Raw genomic sequence first — 19,985 nt, forward strand, 5'->3', positions numbered from 1 at the left:
CTTTTTTATTAAATATCAAATAGTCTTCTTTTTTAAATAAAATAATGGTTAGATGTTCATCTGTCAAATATTAATTAACCTCAATGGAATAATAAACTAAATATAAATTAAATTATTTCAAATATTAAGATTTGCAGGTGAGATTTCAATATTTTGGAACGATCTCCATTAAATATGTTTAATTTTCGAATAGAACAAGATTATATTAAGGTTAGGTTCATTTTTGGAATTAGGGATTGTTATTGGGCTATAACAATAACTCTGTTCTATTTATGACTTATAACTATAATTTTAATTCTTGTATCATTCATCATTTACACTAAATTCGTAGTAGTACATGTAAATCATATTTTTCATATCTATGTAAACATAATTTGATTATATTTTCATGATATTGTAACGGGAAGAAAAAGCAATGCTGAAAATCAGACTAAAAAGATATTTTTTATATGCACTCAAAACGTGTCTACAAATTTGTCATTATTATTTGATAGAATGTATAATAAAAAACGTTGATGGGGGCAGTTGCAAGTTGAACATTAAATTTACCAGGTATTAAATAAATTATTTAATTAAATTCAAATTAGGATAACGATCATTCTGCAGGTTAAAGTTTATTCTGGAACAGCACATATAAAGGACCTAGAGCAACTGTTTCAGGCAAATTAAAGTTATTGATCAAGTTATGGAAGACACTTCAATGTTACCATCGATTAACATGAAGTCTGAGAAGTCTCGGCTGGATCCATCTTGAATCACAATCCATTTGAAAACAAATATGAAACTTGAGCTGAGTAGTTTTACATAAATGAAAGTAAGTGTGTTAATAATTCAAAATTTATTCCAACAGTTTAATCAACTATTAAATTATCAGGAGATAAAGCAATGTGGATGTTGTTTGTGCAATTTATGGGAGTTACACCTTTGTGCATTGCTTACTTGTGATGGACTGTCAGGGATTTTACTTGCATGAAATCAACATATATTTGTTAAAGTGCAGCCTTGATTGGATCCAATAAAGCAGCACCTCTGGGATGTTGTAAACATATTAGTTTGGTATCTTTATCCTTTTCCAACGAGCCTCCTGAAGATGGAGGTTGTTATTTTCTTTTCAAGGAGAAAACAGCACTTAAACAACCATACAAAACTCAATAATCCTTTTAAAACAAATACAAATCACATTACTGAAGTTGATTTTTTTTTGGAATAAGATATTTTTTTTCTTTCATAATTTTATTTAATGGTTAAATCTCGTATAATTCTGAAAGTTTAATTTAAAATAAATGTTTTGTGTGTGATTACCTTTGATCATATCACACGAATGGATAATTTTAAAGTACAGAAAAAGATATCGAGAGACGGGTAAAGAGAAAAAAGAAAGAACAATGAAGAAATGGGGATAGAAAAGGTGAAGAAAGGTATAAGAAAGTTTGGGAGGAAGAGGCATATGATAGAATCAAATGGAGAAAAGCGGCCTGTTTTATATTATATAGAGTGTCCCACATAAGAACCGACTCATAGCAGAGGCGTATAGGGGTTGTCAAAAAAAGACGATTGGGGATCATTCATCTCTGTGTCTCCCCTATGACTATTCGAAATATAGGTTTTTATTGCAACTTAGAAAAGGAACTTACATTGTGGATGTACCTCGTATTAAGGAAATACTAAAATCAGTTATTAAAACTTTTTATTCAAATTTTTCTAAAATTTTCAATCCTAATTATTGCATCAAATTTTTGTTTGAAATGATTTTTTTTGTTATTTATTGAGTGATCAGAACTTTGATCAGTTGTTGTTGGTTTTTGTACTTTTGGGAATTCTAGGAATATTTTATTGAGATTAATATAGTTATAGATATTAATTAATGAAGAAAAATAGATTGAATTTATTTTTGAATAACTTTTCTAACATTCAGAAAGTTTTAACAAACATCCAATTAAACTTACAAGACAATGTTTTCGAAATCTTTAGGGATCTTTTGAAATATAAAGTTAAATTTGAATATTTTATTTGTTGTTGTTAATCTCGATAGAATTGATTATGTTCTGATTAGAATTTTGTGTAAAAATTAGGGAAATGGAATGAAATATGAAATCGAAATATTACAGGAAACAGTGTTAAAAAAATTATGTCTTTCCTTTGTGGACAAAGATATGTGAGTACAAATCATTTTATGTATCAGATTAACTCCCTAACTCTAAATCATAAACTTCAATAATATTTATATAGTTAGTCAAATTACTTATAATTTTACCATCTTTAAACATTATTATTGAAGTAATGAACGCTCTGTATAATTAGTATCCAAGCAAGATTTATACTCAAAGATCGTACAATTAAACCTCATTTTGAAAATTTTCTCAATTGTTCCAAGCAATTACTCAAGGATTTTTATAATCTGATTAGTAATTTTAGCCAATAGGTATGTTCAGAAAAACAATGGTTATTCTATAAGAAATTGTTATGGTGTTTGTAGAGTGTTTATAATTCAATGTTTTTAATGGTTTACAATGGATTCTGGTGTGCTATTTTAGAAATCTTTCCTTTATATTATATTCTGTTATTGACCATTATTAGACCCTTTTTTTGTAGAACGTATCCTTGAGTTGATATTCATATTTGAAAAACATCACGTCGGGTGCAGTTTAGGAACCCTTTTTATCTGTTTGTAGAATAGTTTGTTTACATTATATCGAAGGTTTAATACCGATAACGAAAAATTACCGTGCAGCCCCTTCTTGGATGCCTTTGTCTTTGTTCCAAGAATTGTTTGTTTCGAATATTTTTTTTTATATTTGATATTTGATATTTATGAGATTACATTCAACAGAATTCTTAGAGAGATAAGGACCACCCTACATTACGAGAAACTTTAAAATCACAGTATTCTACATAAATAATTGATAGTAATATCAAAATAACTATACTTGTTGAGGATTTATTACCGATAACGAAAATTGACCTGCAGCCCCTTTTTAGATGCCTTCATCTTTGTTGGAAGAATTTCTTATTTACTTTACATTTCGAATTTATTTTTGATATTCATGAGAAAAATAATGTTTAATAGAATATTTTCTGATATCGTTTATCTAATTTGGGGATGAGGACAACCCTATATAATGGGAAGTTTTAAAATCACAAATTCTCGATATCAAGTTAACAAAAATGATTTGATTTGGTCTTTATACATATGCAGCTAATTTTTTGAAACTTGAAATAAATTTCAGTAACATTGTTTCAAATTCTGCGATCCTTAATTAATATAAAAATTTTCATGTACCTGTAATCACTAATGAAAGTACTAATTCGAAAAACGAAGGTATGTCGTAAAACATTAAAAGTATACAGATTCCCAAAAGGAAATTACTATTATTTGCTTCCCATAACCTCTACTTATATAGCCATTTAATAAACAGTTATTGTGAATTGTAATAATTAAATCTATGCCATGTTTTATTGTATTTATTATATCTATTATCACTAATTATTTAAAACTTCCATAGAAATATTATTAAAAATATATCTTGCTTCATATTGTTTCATTTATTTTATCTTTGAAAACACTATTTTACTCAATATGGAAAATATATAACAAAATATGTAATATTTAATTACTTATTATTTAATAAATCAAAACTTTACATCTTCTCAGTTCATTGACCCCTTTAGAATTCTTTGTGAATGTCTAGACTTGTTTTTGACTTGCGCACTGTGAATGTTGAAGTCAAGTTTTAAACAATACATTTAATTATTTAGATAATGAAACTTTGACAGTATTACAAATTCGGGCAGACATATTTGATGCTAAATTTTCTATTCGTAAAATTTCGTGTAATTTTGTTTTCGATTGTGAAGTGAAAACTATTTTCTTATTGATATAGGTAAGATATAATTCTCTTTTTGTAAAGATTAACGAAATTTGTCCAATTAAAGTTTCCAAGAAAATGAACGATTTCAGTGTATTACATTTTATGGAATGCTAAGGTTTTATTATTATTTTTTTAATATTTCCAAAGTAATAAAAATTAAGCATATTCTTCAGATAATTTGAAATTGTGTGAATAATTAATTTACTTATAAACATTAAACAAACGATAATCTAAAATATAGCATCAAAAAGTTCGTTTATCCTTGTCTGTCTGGGCAGCATGTCGGCCATCTTTGTAGGTCGATGCAATTATTGTTCACGTCAAATCTTTTCAACTGTAATGTGTTTTTTCATATAAAAATATATATAGATATTAATATTAAAATACCTTATTTCGATTGTAGTACAAAATAGTTATTATTAGATAAATAAAATACAGAGATACCCGGATCTGTTCAATAACGAAAAAAAATCTTTCGATTTCTAGTTTTAAGAATGTGACTAATGTTGAAAATTTTTAATGGAAACTTTGGAAATTTTCAGTATATCGATAGAAAATAGTTTTTATTTTAAAATTTTCGTGAAACGGATTGAAAATAAATATTAAAAATGATTTGTTTTTCTTTGATGTTCGTGGAAGTGCGTGTTTACAATAATCCGATAAAGAATTTTCCGTGTTTTAATACAATATTGTTTTGTGAAAATGATGGATACCCGGAAAATTCTTAAATACCAAGATGGTGATTTCCTCATTTGTGAACTGGTGAGTGATTTTTTGTCTTATTCATTTGATTTTAAATTTACTACCTAAAATATTTCTTGTCATTTGGTCTCAGATTATGGAGTGAAAACTATTTTCTTTTATATATCGGTAATATTTATTTACTTATTATTTAATAAATCAAAACATTATATCATCAAGTTCGTTAACCACTTTTGAATTCTTTGTGAATGTCTAGACTTTTTTTTGACTGTCAATAACTTTAAACAATGCATTTAATTATTTAAATAATGAAATTTTGACATTGTTACTAATTCGGATTTACAGGGCGACGAGAAACTTTGGAATAGTTGAAAATAATGATTGTTATTTGTACTAGAAGTAATCTCGAAACAAAAATTCTTGTATATTACAGCATTTAACTTCTAATTATTGTTCATACAAGGACACTCTTTAATAAAGCATCTTCTTGTATTCAAATCCAATTTAGAGAAAATCGTTGATTATATTATTGCAGATCTGTTTTGAGGTAGGGATGTTCGATTTGGTGGAAATAGAAATCATTTTCTTAATTAGTATCATCATTTTGTATTAGTACGTAATCAATTCTTAGTACACACTTTTAATTTTCAGAAAATAATCTCAAATTGTTCTGTAAGATAAATACCCAAAGATTGTTTGACGGAAATATGAAGAAAACTTCAGGGTTCCAAATATTTTATTTTCTGGTATGTTTATGTTAGAAATCTTCTATGGACCATTATTAGACCCTTTTTTTTGTTGAAAGTATCTTCTATTTATTTTTCTACATTGATTATCGAGAATTTACAAGACGTATGATATATTTGAAAAACAACACGTGCGGTGCAGTTTTAGAACTCTTTTTATCTGTTTGTAGAATAGTTTGTTTACATTATATCGAGGGTTTAATACCGATAACGAAAAATGACCGTGCAGACCCTTCTTTGTTCGAAGAATTTCTTGTTTACCTAACATTTGGAATATATTTTTTTGATATTTATGAGATTACGTTCAACACAATTCTTATAGAGATAAGGACCACCCTACACTATGAGAAATTTTAAAATCACAGTATTCTAGATATATACTCGTAATAATACCAAAATAACTATACATGTTGAGAGTTTAATACCGATAACGAAAATTAACCGTACAGCCCCTTTTTAGACGACTTCATCTTTGTCGAAAGTATTTCTTATTTACTTCACATTTCGAATTTATTTTTGATATTCATAGGAAATATAACGTTCAACAGAATTTTTTCTGATATTTGGGGATGAGTACCACCCTACACTATAGGAACTGAAAATTTTAATATCACAGTATTCTCGATATCAAGATAACAAAAATATTTTGTTTTGTACTTTATACATATGCAGCTATTTTTTGGAACTTGAAATAAATCTTAATAACATTGTTTTAAATTTTACGTTCTTCAATTAATAAACATTTTCATATGCCTACCTATAATCAATAATGAAATTACTAATTCAAAAACGTAGATATGGCGTAAGGAAAAATAACGTTCACTACGATCCTCTCTAATTGTTTTATTCAATTTGGAGTTAAGGACCACCTTACACTATGACTAGTATTCTCGATAATTAACAAAAATAATACCATATACATTGAGGGTTTATTTCTGGAAACTCCGAAAAATTACACGTGTTGGTCCTTCTTATTTGCCTTTGTATTTATTTGAAGAATTTTTTATTTACTTAGCATTTCGAATTGATTTTTGATATTCATGCGAAACATAACGTTTAATAGAATATTTTTTGATATCGTATTTAATTCGGGGATGAGGACCACCCTACTTTATGGGAAATTTTAAAATCTATTATCACTAATTAATTAAAACTCTCTTCGAAATATTATTAAAAATATATCTTGCTTTACTTATTTTATCTTTGAAAACACTATTTAATTCAATATGGAAATTATATAACAAAACTAGCTGACCCGGCGAACTTTGTTTCGCCTTAATGGCAATAAATAAGCAGTTTTTTTTAAATTTTCTTCTTCAGTCCTTTCATTTGCAGTATTTCGTATTCTTCTTGCATCACGGTTTTGTCGGGAAAGATTCGATCGTCTTGGTCGCGGCATTATTAATTAAACTTCACTTCACCTAAAAACTCAAATTTTCAACCATACCGAGTTTTATAGTTCACTTCACTTTTTACGAATGGGCAATGGCACTATCATTACATTATAATTGTTAATTATTTATTTAATAGAAATAGTTTTATTATTGATTTCTTACAAATATCAAATTGTCATCCATACGTCATTACATATCTGTCATTATACATCAATTACATAGCTGTCATTTGCGTTTTGTTATTCCAAGTCTGATTCTTTTTTGTTATACCACGTTTTATAGTGACTGACGTTTCATGTCAAGTCACACGGGAATGCTGTCGAACGGGATAAATTTCATGTCAAGTCACACGGGAATGCTGTCGAACGGGATAAAAAGTATCCTATGTCCTTCTCCTGGCTCTAAACTACCTCCCTGCCAATTTTCAGCTAAATCGGTTCAGCCGTTCTTGAGTTATAAGTGGAGTAACTAACACGACTTTCTTTTATATATATAAATATAGATAGATATGTAATATTTATTTACTTATTATTTAATAAATCAAAACATTACATCATCAAGTTCATTGAAATTTTGACATTGTTACTAATTCGGGCAGACATGTAAATTTTCTATTCGTCAAATTTCGTCTAATTTTATTATAGATTGTAAAGTAAAAACTATTTTCTTATTGATATAGGTAAGATTTAATTCTCTCTATGTAAAATCAACAAGAATAATCCATCTAAAGTTTGTGTGAATGCAGTTAATTACATTTTATCGAAAGCTACGATTTTATTGATTGATTTTTCACATATAATAATAATAATTTATACATGGAGTAGCAGTTTAGAAATATGACTTATATATCTGTACCTTGAAACAAAAAGGGCCAATGTCTATTTTCGTCAAATGACAGGAAACCCAATTTAAATTTGAGGAATTGGCCATTTTTTCATTTCCAGTAAATAACTTTGGCCGTGACAAAATATTTGAGTTTCAATGATCTAATAATAAGAGGACTTTGGTTCTTTTAACAATTACTATATGTCGCATCCTGAATTCAATTGTGCATTTAACTCAAATTTTGAAATTTTGGACATTGGCCCTTTTTGTTCCAAGGTACAGATATAATTATTTGTGGAAAATAAATATAGGTTAGAAAAGGTTAGGGTAACATGGTTATACAATATTAGAATAAATTAGAAAATATGTCGGTTATTTAGATTTACAGGGTGACGATAAACTTTGGAATGGTTGAAAATAATGAATGTTATTTGTACTAGAAGTAATCTCGAAACAAAAATTCTTGTATATTTCGGCATTGAACTTCTAATTATTGTTCACACAAGAACACTCTGTATTTAAAGAGTGGTGAATTTCGGTTTCATCTATATTTAATCGAAATATCTTTTTCTTTTGAGTATATTCAAAATTATAAAACAAGTTGTCAAGTATCAAGACACTGCAATTTGAAAAATCATTTTTTTAAAAGTTGTAAATAAATTAGTTTATATTATTTCATATTAATACTTTGTAAAAAATGTCGTAGGTTTCTATAGTTATAGTCCATTACGCCGTTTTCAAAAAATATTCGCACATCTGTGAACCAGATGTTTTATTGCTGTAGTAGTAGGTAAAGATATGGATTTTTCGAATAAGACCCTTTCAAAATGTACAGATAACACAATAATAAAGTAATAAATATTAAGGGTTCCGACCGTTTTACAATTTGTACAGAGTTGGCCAAAAGAATATGGTTCACTATCATATTTGGCAAGATAGAATATCAAATTTTAATGCTGATATTTTTACCGTCGCTCCAAAATAATATAAGTCTCAAAAATTCTTCTCTAATATATAATTGTTTTCTTGGTAAACACAAACTTGGAAGAACAATATGATAATTAATCAAGTTTCGAGGATTCATAAACTGGGGATCTTTTGAGTCGTTTAATAAAGCATCTTCTTCTTCCATTCAAATCCAATTTAGAGAAAATCGTTTGCAGCTCTGTTACAAAGTGGGGGTGTTTATTTTGGAGGAAATAGAGATCATTTTTTTAATAACCATCATCATTTTGTATTAGTGCGGAATCAATTATTTGTATACACTTTTGATTTACTTAAAACAATATAGAAATAATCTCAAATCATTCTGTAAGATAAATACACGGAGAAAATATGACTTTCCAATGGAACAGTTACTGTTAGAAATTATCTCTTCCTTTAATAAACTTTTTGTCATCACCCCTTCATTTGTTTAGATTCGCTTTTCACATTTTATACACAAAAAATTCTTTTCTCTTCTTATTAATCGAATAACTGAAGCATTTATTTTCATATTTTTATAAAAATTGATTGATTCTAAAATAATAATTTAATTTTCTTACGAATTTTCAACAAAGTTGAGTGTTATTTAATCGACATCGCAGTATTTATTCTCCAAAGTGCTTAAATGTGCAAATTCTAACAAATATATAAAGAATTTCGAATGCAGATCGATAGTAATTGGAAAAAGAATATAAAAGCCAACCAAGGTCGATAACTACTAAACATTACTTTTGAAGAAACTGTACCAATGGAAACTTCAGGGCTCCAAATATTTTAATTCTGGTATGTAATGTATGTATGTATGTAATACCGATAACGAAAATTGACCGTGCAGTCCCTTTTTAGACGACTTCATCTTTGTCCGAAGAATTTCTCATTTACTTCACATTTCGAATTTATTTTCATTTATATTCATAGGAAATATATTTGGGGATAGGGACCACCCTACACTATAGGAACTGCAAATTTTAAAATCACAGAATTCTGGATATCAAGATAACAAAAATATTTTGTTTTGTACTTTTTGTACATATGCAGCTATTTTTTTGGAACTTGAAATAAATCTTAATAACATTGTTTTAAATTCTACGTTCTTCAATTAATAAACACTTTCATATGCCTACCAATAATCAATAATAAAATTACTAGGGTTCGCACCAGTAATGAAAATTTAGTGGTCCAAAAGGACCACCTAATTTATGATTTAGTGGTCCAAAAATATAACGTGGTAGACAAAAGTAAAAAAATTAACATATGCATGCTACACACACTTTTATTCATATTTTTACGGCATATATAAGCACAGTAAATATTTTGGGCGACAAATTTGTCGTCGATGTGTATGATTTTGGCGACATTTCTTGATGATTTGGCGACAATTGTCGCTATGTCGCCATGCTGGCGTGAATCCTAAAAATTACTAATTCAAAAACGTAGATATAGCGTAAGGAAAAATAACGTTCACTACGATTCTCTCTAATTGTTTTATTTAATTTGGAGTTAAGGACCACCTTACACTATGATAAATTTCCAGTATTTCCACGGAACCACGCTCTAGAGCTGCAACCATAAAGGAAAATTACGTGTTTTGAAAATAATAACTGATATGATTTTCAGTACAAACAATTTATTGTGATTTCAGTCTTACACATAAAAGAGCAAGATTGATTAGATCTATTGACAGACGTAAACTTACATTAACAACATTTGACAGTTAAATAAAAATTGGTTGCGTTCCATATTCCATATATGTGTAATGAAAATTACACTTTCTTATAAGATGCAATATCATCGTAGACGATTAAATTGTAATTATTTGTTATTTTATATACAAAGTGAGCTCAAATTTGAAATTCTCATTATATTTCTTCTTTCGAATATATCACACTGTAATTTATCTTCGTGTAAATTTTTTTTAGTATTCCCTATACGTAAACTTATAAGAAAATTGCTAAAATTTATTGTAAACCGTAATTATTACCATTTCTCCAAAAAATGTGATCAATCCGGTATAACTATACAGGAGCTCCCATGCAACAAAATAATATGTTTGGTTTGTAAAGGGGCTGCAACATTCTGTATAGTTCGAAATAATTTCAAAATATGATTTTTAATGACATTAATTATTATTTGGTACACTCTGTGTAACTCTTTCAAGATCTATATTATGTTAAAAGACAAAAATAAATAACTAGATATAAAAAAATTTTATACACGAATTGGTAAAATTAATTTGGTATCATGAGATATTAGAATCCTTTTAGAATGGTTCAATAATTAGTTAAAGATCGCCTATTTGGTTTGATTGATTATTTTGGGGACGTCCTGTAGATAAATTTAGATTGTAACCGTGATTGATGTTTAAATAGCTACGAAAATGAATTTTTTTATATCTCAAATACAGAAGACTCACCCTATATATATATAATCTACTTTGTAAAGCATTTACAAAAAAATGTGTTTGTAAGAACGGAATTTTTTTTGGAAAACTACTAGAAAACATATATATGATTGATATTTTTCTAATATTATATCGTAAAATACAAATAGTTGAGAAAAACCCTGTAAATCATAATTTGTAAAAAAATTTTGGTAAAAATAATTTCAGGAATAAAATAATGTGGTCCTCGCTTCTGTTAAATAATAAAAAATCTTAAAACTTTTAGTTGTAAAAAACTAATAAAATCAAGTTTTGAAACAAAAAAGAAATCTTTTGTATAATTGGAATTCGAAAGCGAACAGAATTTTATTTAAAAATATCGTTTTAGTGATAATGATTTTGTGTAATTTTGTAGAAATTTTGATTTGAGAATCGCAAATTTAGTGAAAAAGTAATTTTCCGTGAGAAATTTTCTTGTTATATTTTGTTTAACTTGAAAACCACGAAGGCGAATTCGACAAATTTGATTACTTGGGTGGTTTTTTACTTTTTTGCTTGCAACACGGATATTTTTTGTGAAGTTCATTTTGAAAATTTGATTTTATTGATATAATTTTCATTTATAACTAACTCACTCCAGTCGAATAAATTATAACATCTTGGGTAATATAACTTTGAATTTATAATAATTAATACCGGGTACCATCTAAAAATTGTGGGCTTGATATTTACGAGGGGGAAAATTTTAGTGGCTGACAGATTTAAGAAGTGATAAAAGCTTTTTTCTGAATATATTGTTACATAATTTTCATTTATTATACATACAGGGGCAATCTGTTTATAAATATAGTGTTTGAATGGTTTGACGTGAATAAATAAAGGGGACACAATCTATTTGCATAATTTTTTTGTACTTTTTTAATTGCAAGGGTATTTAGAAAAAATATTACGTTGGATAAATAACAAAAAAAAATGATTTTCCATTCTTCATAACAAATATTTCAAACTACATATTTTACGTTTCTACTTGGTACTGCTAGATAATTCAATTCATTTACATAAACGTACGTTGAAATTTTCCAATATTTTAAATCAAATAAATTATTCTCCATCCATTATTTCAACATTTATCCTGAGAAATTGATATTTTTCCCAAAAATTGAATGTAACACAATTTCAATATGATATACGAGGTATATCCACAAAGAAAGTTACATTTGGTTATGAAAGAACATACGTGTAGGTCAAAAAACATATTTTTCATGCTGTTAACCTAATTTTCTATGTAGTTTCAAAAATTTTTGAAACACTTGTTTTTGTATGCCTCCTCCATGTTCTTCCGGTTCGTTTAAACTTTGAGCGAGAGATTTCAGGTGTAAGAAGAGATGAAAGTCGGTAGGAGCGAGGTCCGAGCTATACGTCACAGTGTGAAATGGGGCATTATCGTGAAAAAAAAACAAAAACCATTTGACAGTAATCCTCAGAGTTCTGTTTCTTAATTTTCACGCATGCGCTTAAATCAAACGGCAAAATGTCGGAGCAAACGGTGGAAATGAGTTGTCAAGGTGTCGAAATTTGCTTAGGGGTATCGTAAGATACCAAAATTTCATCCCCTATGACTATTCGAAATATAGGTTTTCAAATTTGCAACTTAAAAAAGGAACTTACATTGTGGATGTACCTCGTATGAAGGAAATACTAAAATTAGTTATTAAAACTTTTTATTCAAATTTTTCTAGAAATTTTGATCCGAATTATTGCATCAAATTTTGATTGAAATGATTTTTTTTTGTTATTTATTGAGTAAGCAGAACTTTGATCAGATGTTGGTTTTTTGTACTTTTGGGAATTCTAGAAATATTTTGTTGAGATTAATACAGTTACAGATTTTAATTATTAAAGAAAAATAGTTTGAATTTATTTTTGAATAACTTTTTTAACATTCAGAAAGTTTTAACAAACATCCAAATTTCGACTACTCCCATACATTCAAACAGAAGATTGTTAATATTTATGACCAAAGCTAATTTTTCTCATTATATGATACTGATCAAATAAAATCTTGACGTTGTTATTTTGGATTGATAAATTCTTTTCAGCGTTTACTGTAACATATTTAAGTAACCTCAAATTGACTTTGATTCGAAATAGTAGTACATGGATCCTTTTGATCAATATAAATGATAATTAGATAATTAAGTAACTTGAAAATGTGATTTCCATTCAAATGACTTTCCGAGTAATCTGTTGAGATTTTCATGATCTTTGAGAACAAATCTGTTGGGTTAATGAGATGATTGTGTGATGAATGTCTTTGGAATTTGATCAAAAATGAGGCAGGCAACCGCCGCGATATGGAAAAGTGATTCGTAATTTTCGGTATCGATTTCGGTGTGTCGCGAATCGGTTTTAAGTGATGGAAATCATGGAAATGGAAAATGGATATGGAGGCTTTCCTATGTGGACAAAGTTATGTGAGTACAAATGATTATACGTATCAAATTAACTTACTAACTCTAAATCATAAACTTCAATAATATTTGCATAGTAAGTCAAATTACTAATTTTTTTTATAATTTTACCATCTTCAAATTCTTAAGGTGTAGGTAGATTGTTTAGAATTCAATGTTTTTAATGGTTTACTACTATGGAGTCTGGTATGTTTATTTTAGATATATTTTACGGACCATCATTACACCCTTTTTTTTTGTAAAAAGTATCCTTCATTTATTTTTCTACATTGGTTATCGAGAATTTACAAGAGGTATAATATATTTGAAAAACAACACGTGCGGTGCAGTTAAGGAACCTTTTTTATCTGTTTGTAGAATAGTTTGTTTACATTATATCGAGGGTTTAATACTAATAACGAAAAATGAAATGACCGTGCAGACCCTTCTTGGATGCCTTTGTCTTTGTTCGAAGAATTGTGTGTTTACATTTCAATCTTATTTTTGGCATTTATGAGATTACGTTCAACAGAATTGTTAAAGAGATAAGGACCACCCTACACTATGAGAAATTTTAAAATCGCAGTATTCTAGATACATACTCGTAATAATACCAAAATAACTATACATGTTGAGGGTTTATTACTAATAAACGAAAATTGACCGTTCAGACCCTTCTTAGATGTCTTTGTCTTTGTTCCAAGAATTTCTTGTTCACTTAATATTTCGAATATATTTTTTTTTATATATATGAAATAACGTTCAACAGAATCCTTTCAGGATGTTTATTTAACTTGGAGATAAGGACCACCCTACACTATGAGAAATTTTGAAATCACTGTATTCTACATAAATAATCGGGGAAATTTTCATTTCACAGTATTTTCGATAAACAATCAAAAATAATACCAAGTTAACCAAAATGTTTTGATATATATGCAGCCATTCTTTTGAAACTTGAAATTGTTTTAGTCAGTAACATTGTTCTAAATTCTACGTTTTTTAATTAAGAGACATTATCATGTACCTGTAATCACTCATGAAATTACTAATAAATAAACGAAGATATATCGTAGGAAAATTGAAAGTATATATATAGTGTTTTAAAAAGAAATTAATATTCTTTGCTGCTCAAAACATTTCCTCATAATATTAGAAATAATAAATTAGAAGGTTTATGTTGAATTTATTTTTTTCCTCTTCAAGATAATTTAAAAATTTAGTCAAATATAAAAAATTAGGCAAATAGGCTCAAAACTAAATGAATGGGAGCATTTTCGCCAGAACCAATTTATCTTTCTAACTTTGAATTGCGATTATCTTAAAACTGCTAGTTTGCATTCGTGCCGGTTTCTTTATAAACCATCGATATAGCCATTTAATAGTATAAGTATTAATTATCACTAATTATTTAAAACGTCGTTTAAAATATTATTAAAGAAATCTCTTGCTTTATATTGTTTTATTAATGATTTTTTCCATACAATGATAATAAAGATATACAGGGAGTATCAGTTGAGAGATAGGTATGACTTATTTACAACTAGGATAACTTGGTTATACGATATTAGAATAAATTAGAAAATATGTAGGTTATTTAGATTTACAGGGAGACGAGAATCTTTGGAATGGTTGAAAATAATGAATGTTATTTGTACTAGAAGTAATCTCGAAACAAAAATTCTTGTATATTTCGGCATTGAACTTCTAATTATTGTCCATACAAGGACACTCTGTATTCAAAGAGTGGAACATATCAGCTAAACAACTATTCGAATATTTCTATTAATGAAAATTCGGTTTCATCACACCTCGTTTCTTTCTTCTTTAATATTGGACATATTCCACCACCTCTTAGCTGTACTACTGCACCACACACTGATATGTCTTTATTGTTGTTTCCATCACGAGATCCACAATGTTCTTCCTGTTCCATTCAAAATTCCCTCAAAGTATTTAGCCCATCTTTTAAATTTTTTTTGTAAATCAATTAAGGACTCTCCTCTCGTTTTTCCCTGGTATAAGGTACTCTGTAATTACCTAACTGTGTCCTCTCGTGATTTTTTTGTTCTATTGGTAAAAATTTCTCAATTCTTTGTTTTTAAACTTGATGGTAAATGAAACTTTTCTCAGAGTTGACTTTAGTTTCCGTGTAAAATTCAAAAATGTGATTCATATGTTTCATTTGTTCATCTAATTTTGGTATATACCGTATTATGAATAAACTCTGAATTTGTGCACACTTTGTGCACTAGAAACAACTGAATTATAACATGTAACTCACCCTATACATATAATCTGCCGTCCAAAATGTCCATATCAAATCAAATTAATTGTCAATAAATCAATAATAAAAGTATTCTTATTACAATCAAGTAATGCTATTTCTCAATAGTCCTTAATAAAAGTCTTGTACATTTTTTTCAAAAATACACATTTCAGAGTTTACAAAAATATCCAAAATTATTTTTAGTATACGGGTAGGTTGTTCGTTCTATCGATGTCGGTATATAGTTAAAAGAATTTAATATTTTATGATGGACTTCCTTTTTCTTATTTTGAGGGATTGCAGCTTTATTATACTTTTATTGGTGCCGAAATGTAAATTTATTTATTTTCGAGGAACATCACGTTCAATGGAACCTTTTTTTATCCTTTCATGTTTATTATTTTACAAAATTTCATATTCAAAAATACACGTTTCAGAGTTTGCAAAAATACCCAAAATTATTTTTAGAATACGGGTAGGTTCGTTCTATCGATGTCGGTATTTAGTTAAAAGAATTTAATATTTTATGATGGACTTCCTTTTTATTATTTTGAGGGATTGCAGCTTTATTATACTTTTATTGTTGCCGAAATGTAAAATTATATATTTTCTAGAAACATCACGTTCGATGGAACCTTTTTGATCATTTTATGTTTATTATTTTACAAAATTTTATATCCTCTCAATCGTTATTTAAGAACGATAACCGCCCGATACTAATGTGTCTAAATTCTACGTTCACCAAGCAAATAATATCTTTATTTGAAATTACTTGTAATCATTAATTGAAAATAAGGCTTTAAAATAAAGTAGTAGGAAAAACTAAGATATGAAAGTACAAACAATAACGATAAAGTTTGATATAAAGCGGGGTTTCCTCAAATTTCCCTAATCATTATGGAGGTATATCTTTATATGGAAAATAACCATTTTCTTCTCTATAATTTGAATGTAATTTCACTTATAAAAACTTAAACACATTATGATGTTTCAAATACGGGGTAGCGCGAAAAACAAATTTGGTGTAATCCTAGTGGTAATCAACTAAAACGAGTTTCACGGAAAATTCCCGTTTATGAATTTTCCGAAAATTGTTACAGATAGTTTCCAATATACGTGTCCATACCATATTTTCGTAAGTTTTTGAAAGAAAAATGATGCGAAAACTTTTTTTTGTGATACTAAGATAGGAACGAGGACCACATGATATTTTTGAAAAATTTTCAAATCACAGCATAAATATTATACTGTCATTCTTTTACTATTATGTTTTGAAATATAATTGCTAATCATCCTGTATATACGGCAACACCAATGTTGCTCTTCGTGCTCCATTCTCTCAATTTTTTCAAAAAATCACTCAAGATGTATTATAATATGAAATCCTATTCACTGTTTAGTAATTTTAACCAGTAGGTATATGTTCAGAAAAACAATGGTTATTCTATAAGAAATTTTTATGTTGAAGTTAAATTATTTCAAATATTCAAGATTCCTTCGGACAATTTCAAATATCAATTAATTCTATAACTCTATTAGGATTGCAACAACATTCTTTTATGTAAAACTTTCATACGAACTTTCTGCAGTAGCTTTAATATTTTCAATGTTACTGCAAAGCGTAATCATTTGAAAAATACAGTAAAAAAATTTCATTTGCAATAGAATACCAAGTAAGGATTTAAATATTTATAATCTCTACACCAAATTAAATTGTTATATATTATATAGGCAAAATAAAAATTTGAGATACCCATCCCATCAACAGTTTGACAAAAGTTAAATTTTGGTTAGGTTAGGTGAATGAAAGTTCAGTTAGTTTCGTAGTTTTCATTGAAATGATTTCATTTGTGTTACATATTAGGTGTATATTGAGAATGCTTGTTATTTTCTAATGATTATGATGTTTATATTGAAACCAGGATTTTCTTATTATAATAACCAAGAACCAATTATAATTTTTCTTGTTTTATTTATCATGGAAATTTCCTTTCGGCGAGCGAGCAAGAGCGGGACGAATTTTTCACTTATTTTAAACTATGCGATAGTAAATGAAATTATATTATAATTTCATAAGATTCAAAAGATGCCAGATCTGAAGGCTATTATTATATTATTCGTATTATGCTTTTGGAATACAAAGTTTGCTTTCCAGCTTCCACAGCTTTAAGTTGTGACGGTTTATTTTTCAAAATTTTGAATTTTCTTAATTTAATAGCACAAACCAATTACCTATTATGAGAAGTTTAAAGAAATAATGAAATAATTTTTGGTTTAGATTTTTAGCACTAGCAACGCCATCTTTACAGAGAAGCTCATACTGAGCTTATTTTAATATTAATTTCTACTATTTCGTATGTCTCGGCTCTCAACTTTTTGTCACCTATTTACAAAACTGAAAGGAAGATGGCGTTCGCTATTTTCACACTAATTTATTTTTTCATTAAAACTAAAGTTTTATCGGAGTGTAGAAACATATTTTTTATTGAGTTAATATGTTAATTATAAAGAAAATATAAATAAAAAAGTCTAAAAATTGAAAAACACACTCTTCGAATTGTTGATGATGGTCGAATACCCAATAGTGCCACCTCTTATTGAAAAGTTGTATTTCATTACTTTTCAGTAATAATTTCAGTAGAAAACATTTTTTATAAGTGCCTACTTTTCTTTGTATCGGATATAAAATTATATTGATATACAGGGTGTACCAATGCTGCTAATAAGTTGAATATTAGGGGTTCATTTTAAAACGTATCAAAATATTTTTTATTAGATGTCTTTGAGGTCCATAATTTGAAATTATTTCGAACAAGCGAAACATAATTTTAAAAACATGAGGATGAGGTTTTTTTTAGTTCTTTGAGAGGTGTGGGTAAATTTATATGATAAAAGTCGGTAAATAAAAGAACGCTCTGTACTTAATTCAACTAGACATTACAACAAAAACTCTAATGACAAAATGTAATGTCCATCGAAATAGATTAAATAAATTGCTTAATGGAAATTTTGAAAAAAAAAACATAATATCTATGTATTATAATTATTTGATTTCGTATTAACGTTCAAGTTATTTTTCAAACAATTTTAAAAAATGGAAGATTTGAATTTTTTTTGTTACAGGTGTTTGTGCGCGATTCGACGCGAAATTTTAACCCGTTAACGAAACAAAAAATATATAGTGTGCGAATCGATAAAGCGGTTTGCCAAAAGGAAGGTGATTGTTGAATAAATAACAAAAAAAACATATTTCTTCAATTTTTATAACAAATATGTATTTCAAACTACAAATATGTGTTTCTAAAATGGAAATGCTGTTGTATCAGGAATATATAAATACATGTAAAATTCTATTTTCTATTATCGTTTTTCTGTGTCAAGTTTCTTTCCAAAACTTAACCTGCCTGAAAAAAAAATTAAATTTTTTATGTAATAAATTTTTTACAAATTAAAATTACAAATATAAAAAAATTATAGATATCTGGAGAATAATATTTGTATGAATTTGTCTTTTTATGTTTGGTATTTTCAGTTAAGTAAATTGAAAGTATGTGTGTGATAATTATTGTATCTTGTATGCGTGTGTAAAAAATTCCGTTTTGCAATCTTCATATCGATGGCTACTTCATTTGTTATAAATTTCCGTTTTTCTTTCCCAAACTGGACCTGAAATTTAAAAATATAAAATGTTGTAAACTTCGAATATGTGAATTACTTTGATAATAATTGAATGATAAAATTATTATACACTATTTTGTTCTTATACAGAACTTAATAAAATTGAATTTTGCGAGATGAAAATTACATTTTTTTAATAATAATTCGAAAAAAAAACATATTTTCTGGACATTTAATCTTATAATCGACTGTGAACAATTTATTCAAATGTTAATTGTTTCTAAGTTATATCAACCCTTAAAAAAAGAAAACTGCATCTGTTTCTTTTTTAATTTTGAATGTTTTCTGCTCAAGTTAGTTGAATGTATATGTGTAATAATATATTTTGCAAAATAAAAGATTTTCTCAAGAGTTTATCGAATATCAATAGCTACTTCATTTGTTATAAATTTTCATCATTTCTACCCATTTTCGATTTGAAATTTGAAAAGATAAAATGCAATAACTATCTAAGGTAAGCTTCGAATTTTACTTAGACAATTGTATAATAAAATCATCATATATAGTTTTTTCTAATGTAGAATTTTACATAATTAAATTTTTCGAAACTGAAATTCCATTTTACCAATAATCATTTGAGAAAAAAACATCTTCTGGACTATTTAATTATAGAATTGACTTGGAAAATTTTTTCAAACGTAAATTATTTCTAATATATATCAATTATTAAAAAAAAACACTGAATCTG

At 27.4% G+C, this 19,985-nt stretch overlaps 1 long non-coding RNA gene across 3 annotated transcripts; it reads left to right on the forward strand.

Annotated features, from left to right (window-relative positions):
• The first annotated feature begins 46 nt into the window (after positions 1-46).
• Positions 47-3,530, forward strand: LOC130897067 (uncharacterized). Of its 3 annotated transcripts, none has more exons than XR_009059656.1 (4): positions 66-137; positions 495-552; positions 607-814; positions 875-3,530. It is a non-coding gene; the product is annotated as an uncharacterized LOC130897067 (long non-coding RNA). The 3 variants fall into 3 exon arrangements; XR_009059654.1 differs by having other exon boundaries at positions 79-137; positions 408-552; XR_009059655.1 differs by having other exon boundaries at positions 47-552.
• Positions 3,531-19,985: the final 16,455 nt, after the last annotated feature.

The sequence above is a fragment of the Diorhabda carinulata genome, chromosome 8 (genome assembly GCF_026250575.1).
Source record: "Diorhabda carinulata isolate Delta chromosome 8, icDioCari1.1, whole genome shotgun sequence".
Taxonomy (NCBI): domain Eukaryota; kingdom Metazoa; phylum Arthropoda; class Insecta; order Coleoptera; family Chrysomelidae; genus Diorhabda; species Diorhabda carinulata.